Consider the following 13,422-nt stretch of genomic DNA (forward strand, 5'->3'; position numbering starts at 1 on the left):
CCCACCCCAATCTGTGAACCAGCATGGTGAACTCAGTCCAGTACTCACGGACAGATCGGCTCCCCTGCTTGCAAGCCATTAGCTGTCTGCGCACCACTCCCTCCTCAATATCGCTGGAAAACATGAGATCCATTGCACGAAAGAACTTCATGGTGTCCTTTAGGACGTCATTATGCGTTGCCATCAGGGGTCTAACCCAGTCCCTCGCCCCCCTTTCAAGATGCCCAATCACAAAAGCCACTCGCGATTCCTCGTCAGGGAATTCATCAAACTGCACATTGAGGGCATATTGCATCTCTGTTCTAAAGGCATGGTAGTCCTTGGGGTCCCCCCCAAACTTCTGCACCAATCCTGGTACCTTTCTGGTGAACTGGGTGGCTCTCCCCTTCTTGTCTGCATCCTGAGCCCTTCTCTCCTCAAGCCTTGCCGTCTGCAGCGCCAGTTGGATTTCCAACGCTCGGTACCTTTCTTCCAAGCTTGGACCCGCTCCAACTCCTGCTTCTCCGGTTCCGGCTGGGTCGCTCATGATGCCTTCTCCTGCACAAGCTGCTTTTCAGAGACTGTCGGAATGCTGTGATGGGATGATGAGCTGCTTGTGCGTAAAATCGTAGTCCCTCAGAGTTTGTGCAACTCCACAAACCTCTGTCTGTGACAGAGCTCCTCAGACATGTCTGCTCTAATCACTTGCAGATTCCGACAGTGGTTGTTTTCGGAATCGTTTCCAGCATAACAGTTCCTTAACGGAAACACGTCTTCTGGACTCACGGCGTGACAGTTTCCGGCGAGGCGTGGGTCTCCCTATGGGAACTTCAGATACCTCCCCACTGTTCTCGCTGGAAGTGTCTCTGAGCCCTCCCGCCTGCTCGCATTCCCTCAGAGATCCACTCCTCCCCCTGCTGGTTCCTGCTTCAGCTGTTGAGTCTCTTCCAGCCTCCCTGAGCCCCTCCACCACCTGTTCCTCCGATGGCAGTTCCCTGACAGGTACAGATGAAAGAGATGACATGTATGATGGAAGGCCAAGTGGTGGGGTTATTCCGTGATACCTGGGGGAGCAGACACCCCCACCCCAGGCGAGGTTGAGTTGATTTTCAATGTCTGCTAATCTTTGCTCTATAAGGCTTTTGGCTGAGCGTAAGTTCATCTTTAAGGAGTCCGCTGGGGAAATTCCGATGCTCAGAAGTTTGGCTTGGATTTTTCCTACCCACGGATTGACAAAGTCGTCCCGCCAGAGGCACTGGAAGAGGTAATGGTCGGGAAGCCTATGCCAGCTGGACAGCCAATAGCCAAAGACTCGCTTCCAGATGACAGTCTCCAATGATGCAATCCTTAACTCCAAACGTATGGCTGCGTTGCTCACACACATGGGGAGTTTCAGGAGGCGACGGAGAAACTGATTCTGCAATGTCTCAAGTGATGTTAGATTGGACCCTGGGGCCCAGAGCGGGGCAGCATAACAGAGGGTGGAAACCACTTTTGCGTGGTATACCTTCAATGCAGAAGGGATGTGGGAGGCTCTGTCGGCCGCAAAAAATTGGAGTAGAGTATAAAGTATTGTTTTCCCTTTGTTTAGTATGGTAGCTTTCATCCAGGGAGTCCAGGATGAGAATTGCAAACAGTGACTCAGGCATATTGAAACCTCTCTGAGTCAATTCCTGTCTGAGATGCTGCAACTGTAAAACGTGGGCTCTAAGGTCTTCCCCTGGCTCCAAACGCTTCCTGTGCAGCTTTCTGAAATATTTTTTTATATATATAAATATTTTATTGAAATTTTAAAGTTGCAATATAATAATCAAACAAAATTATAACAAAACATAACATACTTTCTTGTCTTCTTGTGACCTCCTCGCATCTCCCGCCCCTACCTTCCATGTTAAAAAAATTTATTCCAGCAAATTATCACCTTACTTCCATCCTCACTGTCTAATTATCAATTAAATTTAACCAACTGTTTGTCCAAAATAAAAATTGTTTTTTCTTACATTTTCTTATCTTCCTACTTCTCTTCATCTATTTTGATGGTGCCAAATTGTTTATGATCAAGCATCCTGCTTAGCATTCATACAGTTTACAATGTTTTTGCAAATAAATCTTAATTTTTTTCCAATCTTCTTCTACCGTCTCCTCTCCCAGATCTCGGATTCTGCCGGTCATTTCAGCCAATTGCATATAGTCCATCAGTTGCATCTGCCATTCTTCCAGTGTGGGTAGATCTTGAGTTTTCCAGTGCTTCGCGAGGAGTATCCTTGCTGCTGTTGTGGCATACATAAAGAATATTCGATCCTTCTTTCCCCCCCTTGGCCCACCATACCCAGAAGAAAGGCCTCTGGTTTCTTAGAGAAGGTATACTTAAACACCTTTTTCAGTTCATTATATATCATTTCCCAGAAAGCCTTCACTTTAGGGCAGGTCCACCAGAGGGGAAAAAATGTTCCTTCCTTTTCTTTACATTTCCAACACTTATTATCAGACAAGTGGTATATTTTTGCAAGTTTGACTGGGGTCATATACCATCTATATATCATTTTCATTACATTTTCTTTCAAAGCGTTGCAAGCAGTGAAATTCAATCCAGTAGTCCACAACCTTTCCCAGTCCTCAAACATGATATTATACCCAATGTCCTGTGCCTACCGTTTCATCTTGTGTGTTCCATTTTAACAGCAAGTTATACATTCTTGAAAGTACCTTAGTCTTAGGCTCTAACAATTCCGTTTCCAACTTTGATTTCTCCACCTGGAACCCTAACTTTTTGTCAAGTTTATAAACTTCCTTAATCTGAGCGTAATGTAACCAATCTCGCACTTTATCTCTCATTTTCTCCATACTCTGCAGTTTCCAATTATCTCCATCCTTTTCTAGTATTTCCCAATACTTTGGCCAATTGGCCTCCATGTTGGGTCTTTTTCGGGCCTTAGCTTCCAATGGTGAAAGCCACCTTGGTGTTTTATTTTCCAGTAAGTCTTTATATTTTGTCCAGACATTAAACACTGCTTTTCTGACAATATGATTCTTGAAAACCTTGTTAATCTTAACCTTGTCATACCATAAATATGCATGCCAACCAAAAGCGTTGTTAAAACCTTCCAAATCCAGCACATCAGTGTCTTCGAGAAGTAGCCAGTCTTTTAACCAGCAGAAGGCTGCTGATTCATAATAGAGCCTTAAGTCTGGCAGGGCAAAGCCCCCTCTTTCTTTCGCATCTGTTAGTATCTTAAACTTAATTCTGGGCTTTTTGCCCTGCCAGACAAATTTAGAAATATCTCTCTGCCACTTCCGAAAGCACTCTGTCTTATCCACAATCTGTAATGTTTGGAACAGAAACAACATCCTTATTTCAGCAGCTTTCTGAAATAAAGCAACACAGACCCAGCCTCTTGTCGGAGATGACAGGCTCTAAGCCCGTCCCACATCTCACGGGCACTGGCCTTGCCAGCCAGGGTGATTAACTCTTCAGGAGCTACTGAGAGCAAAATTATCCCCATGGCTCTTGAGTCCTGTGCCGTCCATTCAGCTGTCACGGGGGCTGGGGGGTTCTCAGAAACGGTATTCCACACTCCAAGCTTTCTCATCTGGCCCTCACAGTACCTTGCTCAGGTCTGATAGTTGTGGCCATTTAGCTTTGGTGGAGACGGAGCAGCTTCTGAGGATTCTAAAAGATCCATCTCAGCCTTTTACTTCAGCCGTGAACCTTATACACTTCAGAGACTCCTTATCTCAGCAGCCATAAATCTTGAGGCCTGCTGGGCTCGACTCCCAGACCAATTAGGCTGCCGGAGTTCAAAGGCAAACAGAAAAGCCTTACTTTCGCTTTTCCTCCACATACCTCTCAACACAGTCTGTCGCAGTCTTACTCTCCTGTAAGTGCCGTGAATCTGGGCCCGAAACCTGTTGTTGGGATACTGCCAGGGAGATAAAGTCCATCATGGCCCCAAGCCGTCTGCCGGATGATCCATTGATCTCCCGTAGGCACGCAGTATCATCAATTAGCTACATGAGGTTTCTAGAAAATATCTTGCCACATTCTAGAGCTCATGCACACTCTGTCAGCAGATAATGCACAGCCAAAAGTCGCACTCAGGAGAGCATTATTTACAAGCTTTATTCAGCGTTGATCAGAACAAAGAAAGACATGACTGCCTGAGTCAGTGTCTCTGACAGAGAGAGAAAACAAAAGCAATAGATAACATAAACATCCTGTGAACACGACATGCGCAGACTCTGACTCACAAAGCCTGCTCCCTTTTAAGGTGGAACGGAAATATCCTAACAGTTTAGTCCTTTAGACGTGTCCGATTCTGCGTGACCCCCTGGACCAGAGCACGCCAGGCCCTCCTGTCTTCCACTGCCTCCCGCACTTTGCTCAAACTCATGTTGGTAGCTTCGAGAACACGGTCCCACCATCTCGTCCTCTGTCGTCCCCTTCTCCTTGTGCCCTCCATCTTTCCCAGCATCAGGGTCTTTTCCAGGGAGTCTTCTCTTCTCATGAGGTGGCCAAAGTATTGGAGTCTCAGCTTCAGGATCTGTCCTTCCAGTGAGCACTCAGGGCTGATTTCCTTCAGCATGGATAGGTTTGATCTTCTTGCAGTCCATGGGACTCTCAAGAGTCTCCTCCAGCACCAGAATTCAAAAGCATCAATTCTTCAGCGATCAGCCTTCTTTATGGTCCAACTAGATACAATGTAGCAATGTCAGGCCAGGCCACTTCCGAAAAGAAGCGTCTGTATTAAAAAAGCCTAAAAACACTTGGAAATTAATAGAAAACCACTGGCTTCACCGATTCTCTTCAATCCACCGCCAGTCTGCGTCGTTGGCCAAGGACTTGGGAACCCCTCGGTCCCCGCCAGAATTCCCCAAGCGGGAGGTCACCTACTCATAGGAAGGTACTTTACTCGTAGGTGACAATCGCTGGGCAAAAGCTCTCCTCCGGACTTACCCAGGCGGCAGACTATGCAAACCAAAGTTCTATTGTCCTCTTGCAGTAGGTGCTTAGAATGTACTTGGGTGTCGAGACCCTGCAGCCCCCCCCCCCGTTGGAAATGACACACAAGGACACGGATATTAGGTTTATGTTACTGGGCAAATTTTGGCCACAACTTTATTGAAATTAAAGAATGTGAGCGGTATTGGCTTAGGCATTGATTGGACCTGACTATATCTGACTCCTGCCCATTGTGCAGGAAGTCCCAGTAAGGGTAAGCCACCGGTAGGGGGAGCCCTGTCGATGCGTACCAACTCAAGCTCCCCCTGGTGCTCCCGTCGGGGTCGTGTCAAGGCCTTAGCCCCCCAGCCGGGCTTCAGACTAGATCAACACCCCAGATTCCTTTAACAGAATACCCTTAAGCATGGAGGGGCAGGTGTTGGCCACACCTCCCCTCCCCCACACAAGGTCAAACAATGCCTAACTGCAACCCTAACAAAGTTGTGACGATTGCTACGAGGTAGGCGAAAACCAAGTGGCCAGTGCCAATTTGCCAAGTGGTAAAATTCCTACCAGGCCCCTCGGACAAACAAGGCGACCAACCAAAGTCCATAGCAAGGCCATTGCCTAACCTGCAAAATAGGGAGGGAGGGCGGGTGATTGAGGAAGCGAGCCAAAGAAGAAGTTCTTTGGGGGTTGGCTGGCCGGGCTCTGATGTGGCCGGGATCCCATAGGCAACGGGGGACAGAGTCCCCCACCCCTGGTGGGGAGTGGGTGGCCATGTGGTCCACCACAACTCTTCCCCACTGGGAAGTGGAGCGGATTTCCCAAGACATATCCTGTATTTGCATGTTACCCCAACACATTCCTCCTATGTCAATCATGTATAACCCTCCCCTTTTCTGATGGAGTGGTGATGTTTAGCGAACTGTCTGCTGGTATAAGATAGGAACTTTTAAAAGTCCTTGTCACCCCGTTCTCGGGATTCAATTCCTCTCTGAACCTGTTGCGCGATAAACTTTGGTCTCCGCTATTTGCTCCGGTTGGTGGCTGGACTCCTTCTTTGTTCCGCAGGGACTCACGGGCTCTGAGCAGCCTCCCACCTGGATTTTTCCGTAACAACAGAAACTCGACTAACCCTCTTGAGAGAAGAAAGGTGGCTTTTGCTCCCACTGCAATGTTGTAATCTAAATAAGCACATCTTCCTACAAGTGAATAGTAGCCACCTATCTGGGGGGAAATAAAGTGGTATGCTGAGAGACATTGTTACGGTGGAGAGCAAATCTGTGTTCCACAATCCGAACATCCCGAGAGAAACCAGATGGCAGCTTTTTTTTACTGTGTCCACAGAACTCAATGAAAGCCAACCAATGGTTTTGCAGTTGCTTTCCATGGACATTTTGCAACCAAGCACAGAATTCCTTGAACCTCGGAAACACTTCTGATTTCTGCCTGAGCATGAACACATGAATGTACCTGGAAAAAGCATCAATCAATACCATGAAGTGCTTTGCTCCACCTAGAGAGGTTGCAAGTGGACCAACAAGGTCTGCGTGGACAATCTGGTAGGCTTTAGATGCCCACCTGCCAGAAACCTTGCCCTATTGAACTGTGTGTCATCGTGATGGCCTTGGCCGGTTGTGAGTTGTGAAGGCCGCTTCCTGCAAGGCCCTTTCCACCTGGCCTGGGGGGCAGGGCCCAGACACCAGCTCTACGAAAGAGGCTCCTGGTGAGACCAGAGGGACATCTCTCGGCCTGACAAGAAACCCAAACTATTGGATTCTTTTGCCCCATCTTTTTGTGCCTGCTCAACAGCCGTGTCATATTTTATTATCTTGGGAATTCTGCTGTTTTAAATGTGCATTTTATATTTGACTTTACTTAGCAATGTTGTTTTTTTTGTAGAGGGGAATGCTTAAGTTTTTTGTTTTGTATTTGTTAACTTTGTGTTAAATATGTATTCTGTAGTTGACTTCCTTTGTAATGTTTTATTTTGAAATCTTTAATATTTCAGTTTTTGGTTAACTATGTTGCTTTAACTGTATATTCTATATTTGACATACTTCACATTGTTTTATTAATGTTTTAATATGCTGTAAACTGCTTTGAATTTTTTCTTGAAAATATAAAGTGGTATAGAAATGAAATAAATAATAATAATAATAATAACAACAATAATGTTCATTGAAATGTTGTGTCTAAAGACTGCAGCCGATGGAGAGATCACCCCTCCCTCAATTTTCTATCAGATTATTTAGATTTTGTCAGGGAACTGCCATCAGAGGGAAGAGGAGAGGAAAGTCACTCCAGTGATGCAGGGGAGGGAACTAGCAAGGAGAGAGAGAGAGCTTCCACGGGGGAAAGAAATCCAGGGGACACCAGGGAGAAAGGGGAAGCTGAGAGTAAGGCGGAGGGGAGGCTCAGAGACTCTTCCAGTGAAATCAGCGGAGAGAGCACAGGACCTCCGCTTGGCATGCCCACGCTGCGCAGAAGGCTTCCATGCAGAGAATCTAGGAGGAGACTTGGAGTCAAGCAACTTTTATGTTGGAAGAAATTTAGGTCCCGCCCACTGACGGATTCTGCCAGTGACTAAGACAGTCGCGTTTCAAGGGCTGTCAAACCAGGGAAAGTTTTAGCTATACAGCTAGCTTGGAGCAGTTTGCAGTTTACACACAAGCAACCCCAATTCCCATTACAGCAATCCGTCAGTCCCTTCGTTGCTTGTGCGGAGAGCAGCAGAGGCAGCGTCATGAGTCAAACTGGAGGAGCAGGTGCCGGAGAGGGGGCCAGGAAGGAACCAACGCTCGAAGAGAGAAACAGAGAGTTGGAGCAGCAACTGGCTATACTAGCGGCGCGGCTGGATAAAAGGCGGACTCAGGATGCCCAGGGGAAGCCCACCCCCATCGCAAGGAAGGTACCGCGACTAGTACAGAAGTTTTCAGGCAACCCCAGAGACTATAATGCATTTAAGACAGAAGTGCAATATGCGCTGGACCTGCAGTATGAGGACTTTGTAGACGATGGGGGAAGGGTCGCTTTTGTGATAGGGCACCTGGAAGGCGGGGCCAGAGAATGGATTAGGCCCTTAATGGCATCGGAGAATGCCGCCTTAAAGGACTTGAGGAAATTTTTAGCGCCATGGACCATATGTTCTCAAGTGATGTGGAGCAAAGCGTGACACGCAAGGAGCTGATGGCGTGCAAACAAGGGAACCAATCAGTGAGAGAGTACTGGTCACGATTTGCCATGCTAATCCACAAACTCGGGTGGGAACTGGGTTCCAAACCAGTACAAATGCTATTTGAGGAGGGCTTATCCTCTTGGGTAAAAGATGAACTTTCCCGCTCGCCCCGCCCGCAATCGATGGACCAGCTGACTAAAATGGCGCTTGCTGTGGGAGTACGCCAAGAGGCGCGTGCTCTGGAAAGGCGGGAAGGGAGAGCGGAGCGTTGGCATGACAATCGCATTCCAGACGTGCCTGAGCCACCTGCACCACCTGCGCCGCCCGCGGAACCAATGGAAATTGGAGGAGTGTGCGCGCGCGGGGTTTCAAACTCCGGTGAGGTTCGCAAGAAAGAGGGGAAAACGACCAGGAAGTGTTTTCTCTGCCTACAGCCGGGACATTTTGCCAGAGTCTGCCCTCAGAGAAAGGCGTGGCAAGGAATGGTGGGGGCCGCTGGGGGAGAGCAGGAGCAGGGAAACGGCAAGGCTTGGCTGCAGGAGAGCGGGCACAGCAGCCAGGCGAGCAACCAGTGAAGGTGCCCAAACCAGACCCCCCCCCCCGGGCAGCCATAGCCATAGAGGTGGTGTTAGAGCTCCCCAACGGACACCCTATTAAGGTGAAGGCATTGCTGGATTCTGGCAGCTCTTGCAACTTCTTTAGCAGGGATTTTGCACTAGAACACCAACTCCAGGTGGTGCCTCTCGAACACCCACTGCAAGTAACAACCATTGATGGGAGAGAACTCTTGGGGGGGAAGTGACCCACCAGACCCCTCCCATGAAAATGAGGGTCTCCAGACACACTGAGACAATTGCCTTTCACGTTGCCACATTAGCAGGGCCACCAATCATACTGGGAATGAGCTGGCTAGCACTGCACGATCCAGTAGTGGGGTGGCACCAGCGAACAGTCACCTTTGGGTCAGCTCACTGCGTAGAGCACTGCCACGAAGGGGAAACCCCAAGGATGGCAGTAGCCAGGGTGGCAGGGATGGCGGTGGGAGAAAAGGTGAGAGTACCACCTCAGTATGCAGACCTGGAAGAAGTCTTCAGCGAGAAAGAGGCGGATAGACCACCCCCTCACCGGCCCTTTGACTGTCAGATCAACCTACTCCCAGGGGCTCAGTTACCAGTGGGTAAGCTGTACGCCATGTCGGACAGGGAGATGCAGGAGTTGCGGAAGTTCATTGACAAGAACCTGAAGACGGGCTTTATGCGAGAATCAAGGGCGGTGGGGGGCAGTCCAGTGTTCTTTGTGGACAAAAGAGACTCCAAGGAGCCCCGCTTGGTCGTAGATTATAGGTCCGTCAACCGGGTATCGGAACCAGTGACCTTCCCAATGCCCAGGATTGATGACATTTTGGCCAGGGTAAGGAAAGGGAAGGTTTTTACCAAGTTGGACCTTCGAGGGGCGTACAATTTGATAAGGATGAGGGAGGGGGATGAATGGAAAACCACGATGTTCACCCCTCTGGGTGCCTTTGAGTACCTCGTGATGCCCTTCGGATTACAATCAGGCTCCAGCACCTTTCAAGCATTCATGCACCACGTGCTGGGGTCCCTGCTGTACAAGAATTACGTGGCCTTCCTGGACGACGTGCTTATCTACTCAGAGAACTGCAGGAGCACCAGCTGTGGGTCAAACTGGAGAAATGCCAATTCCACTCCCGAGAGGTGGAGTTCCTGGGTTACAGGTTGTCGGACAAAGGCCTGGCAATGGACCCAGGCAAGATGCAGGCAGTACTAGAATGGAAGGCTCCCAAGACCCGGAAGGACGTGCAGAGGTTCCTGGGGTTTGGAAACTTCTATAGGAAGTTCATCAAGAACTTCGCCCACCTAACGGCACCCATAACTGATTGTCTCAGCAGCAAGAAGAAGTTTGAATGGACAGCAGCAGCTCAGGAGTCTTTTGAAAAGCTAAAGAGGGTGTTCGCTTCGGAGGAGCAACTCTTACACGTGGATCTGCGGAAGCCTATGAAGGTGGAAACAGACGCGTCAGACAGAGCGGTCGGAGCCGTGCTGCTCCAGCCAGGAAATCGCTCAGAGTGGAAGCCGTGTGCCTTTTTTTCTAGGAAGCTGAACAAGTCAGAGCAGAACTACACAGTGTATGACCGGGAATTACTGGCAATTCATGAAGCCTTTCGACGTTGGAGACTTTTCCTGATAGGCGCGAAGCACAAGATCCAGGTGTGCACGGACCACAAAAACCTGGAATATTGGAGGACTGCTCGAGTTCTCAACCAAAGACAGGTGCGATGGGCACAGGAGTTTTCCAAGTTCTTCTTTGAAATTCAGTATGTGCCCGGAAAAGAAAACGTCAGGGCAGACGCCCTCTCCCGTAAACCAGAGTACGTGGAAGGAGAGGGAGAGCCAGAAGCACGACATGTGATACCCGAGGACCGATGGGTGTGTGGGGGAGTGTTGATAGGGAGACAAGAACTAACCGGGTTGATGAGGAATGACAAGTACGCACAAACTAAAATCAGGGAGATACGAGACGCAGAAGAAAATCAGGGGGGTTTTGAGGAAAAGGAGGGGGCGTTGTACTATAAGGGAGCATTGTACATACCAGAAGGGGACTTGAGGAGAAAAGTACTCAAACAACTACATGATAACCCCACGGCGGGACATTTTGGTCAACACAAGACCATGTTGCTAGTCACCAGGCAGTTCTGGTGGCCAAGAGTGAGGGAAGATGTTAGAGAATACGTAAGGGGGTGCGAGCGCTGCCAGAGGGCTAAAGGGGAGAGGGCACCACCCGCGGGGTTACTGGAGCCCTTACCCACCCCGGAAAGGCCATGGGAGGTGGTATCCATAGATTTTATGACCGATTTACCCAAGTCCAGAGGGAAAACAGCAGTCATGGTGGTAGTGGACTTGATGACCAAAATGTGCCATTTTATTGCTTGCTCGCGTGCAGTGACAGCAGAGGAGACAGCTAGATTGTTTATAGATCACGTTTTCAGGTTGCATGGCGCCCCCTTGAGGGTTTTGTCCGACAGAGGCAGACAATTTACTTCCAGATTCTGGAAGAAGCTCATGGGCCTGCTGGACATCGAAGTGAGCTTCTCGACGGCCAGACACCCGGAGACCAACGGACAAGCAGAAAGAGCTAATAGCGTACTTCAGCAGTACCTTCGGTGCTACGTCAACGAAAGGGGAAACGATTGGGTGGAAAAGCTAGCGCTGGCCGAATTTGCATACAATAACACTGAACATGTGTCCACGGGGATGAGTCCCTTCATGGCCAATTACAGGTGTCACCACAGGGCCTTCCCAGGGGAGGGGGAGGGGAGGTGGAGTGTGCCGGCGGCCGAACAATTTGTGGAAGAAATGGAAGCTTTACACCAACAACTTAAGGTTAACCTGGAGAGGGCTAAGGAAGTATACAAGAGGCAGGCAGACAAGCACCGAAGAGAAGGGGAGACTATAAGGGTTGGAGATCAGGTGTGGTTGTCAACCAAAGGGTTACCGTTCAAAGGGGGGTGTAAGAAATTACAGCCGAGGCGACTGGGACCCTTTGAAGTAACGCAGCAGGTAAATCCGGTGACCTTTAGACTAAGATTGCCCACCAACATGAAGCTACACCCGGTGTTCCACAGGTCCTTGCTCTCACCGTACCGGGAAGGGTGGGAATTGCAGGGAGGAGAAAGAGAAATCCCCAGGCATCCACGGGTGGAGGAAAGGGAATTCAGTGGGCAGACAGCGGAAATCCTCGATTCAAGGTGGAGAGGGAGAAGGGTGGAATATTTGGTGGCCTGGGAAGGGGAACCAGAGTCGGAAAATGCTTGGGTTCCTGCGGAAGAGATCAGGGATGAGTATCTGCAGGAGGAGTTTCATAGCAGGTTCCCAAGGAATCCCAAACCCCTTGGAAGGTTCTGGGGAGAGCAATTTGGCACCACGGAGGATGAAGAAGAGTTTGAGGGGTGGCCAGCCTCAGCAGAGGAGGAAGGAAGGGAAGCCGAGGGAGAGGAATCCGACTGGGGAGATTGGGCAGCGGAAAGAGATAGCAACAGATGGAGAGTGGTGTTTCAATCCTCTGAGGAAGGGGAGAGCTCCTTCCGGGGGTTTCCCGCGTCGCCGTCCGAGGAACGGAGGGGAGAGGGGGAGGGCCCTGGGAGGGAGGTGGATGTCAGGGAACTGCCATCAGAGGGAAGAGGAGAGGAAAGTCGCTCCAGTAATGCAGGGGAGGGAACTAGCAAGGAGAGAGAGAGAGCTTCCACGGGGGAAAGAAATCCAGGGGACACCAGGGAGAAAGGGGAAGCTGAGAGTAAGGCGGAGGGGAGGCTCAGAGACTCTTCCAGTGAAATCAGCGGAGAGAGCACAGGACCTCCGCTTGGCATGCCCACGCTGCGCAGAAGGCTTCCACGCAGAGAATCTAGGAGGAGACTTGGAGTCAAGCAACTTTTATGTTGGAAGAAATTTAGGTCCCGCCCACTGACGGATTCTGCCAGTGACTAAGACAGTCGCGTTTCAAGGGCTGTCAAACCAGGGAAAGTTTTAGCTATATGGCTAGCTTGGAGCAGTTTGCAGTTTACGCACAAGCAACCCCAATTCCCATTACAGATTTGGTAAATAATTCTTATTGCTATTCTTATTGTATTGATTATTATAATTGATTTCTGTAGTTCTGACGGTTTAGCTGCCTTGAGCATGAAAATAGAAAGGCAGGATACAAACCTAATCTAATAAAGAGCCGTCCTCCTCCTGAGCCTGGGGCAGGACCGTAGCCTGAGAGAGAGAGGGTTGCACAGTTCCCCGATTATTTTGGAGGAATTCCACACCACACATTTAAAGCTCTTACACCACTTGAAAGAGTCCAGGCTTTCCCTCAAGAATCCTGGGAACTGTAGTTTGCCAAGGGTGCTGAGAGATGTTAGATCTGTAGCAAACAGAGGTTCCCAGGATGTGTTGGGTGAATCTGTGACTCTTAGTGCAATGCTTCTTGAAATGTGTGGTTGTGACCATTGTCCTCATAACAGCACTGGGGTTCGGATTGCAGTGTGTGTGTGTGTGTGTGTGTGTGTGTGTGTGTGTGTGTGTTGCAGAATGGTTTAATTAGCTCATTCTCCTCCTAGCACATTGTCTTCATTCAACTCTGGCTGTTGAATGAATGCTCTCTTATAATCATTCTTATGTTTAAGTGGGCTTTGGCCTCCTTCCAGACAGAGGAAGCAGAAAAAAGCTCAAATGATGACAGAAGGCAGGGGCATCCAACAACCCAGAGTTTTGGTTTGGATGTGACACTTTTAGACTTCCCCAAGCCATCCCGAAGCCCCAAT

The 13,422-nt window shown here is 49.3% G+C and overlaps 1 long non-coding RNA gene across 1 annotated transcript in view; it reads left to right on the forward strand.

The window, feature by feature from the left end:
• LOC310697729 overlaps positions 1–4,140 on the forward strand; it is an 861,879-nt gene extending 857,739 nt beyond the window's left edge. The window contains exon 4 of the long non-coding RNA XR_014521170.1: positions 3,988–4,140. This is a non-coding gene — a long non-coding RNA (uncharacterized lncRNA). The remainder of the gene's footprint in view (positions 1–3,987) is intronic.
• Positions 4,141–13,422: the final 9,282 nt, after the last annotated feature.

Source organism: Podarcis liolepis (genome assembly GCF_965112155.1).
Source record: "Podarcis liolepis genome assembly, chromosome: W".
NCBI lineage: Eukaryota > Metazoa > Chordata > Lepidosauria > Squamata > Lacertidae > Podarcis > Podarcis liolepis.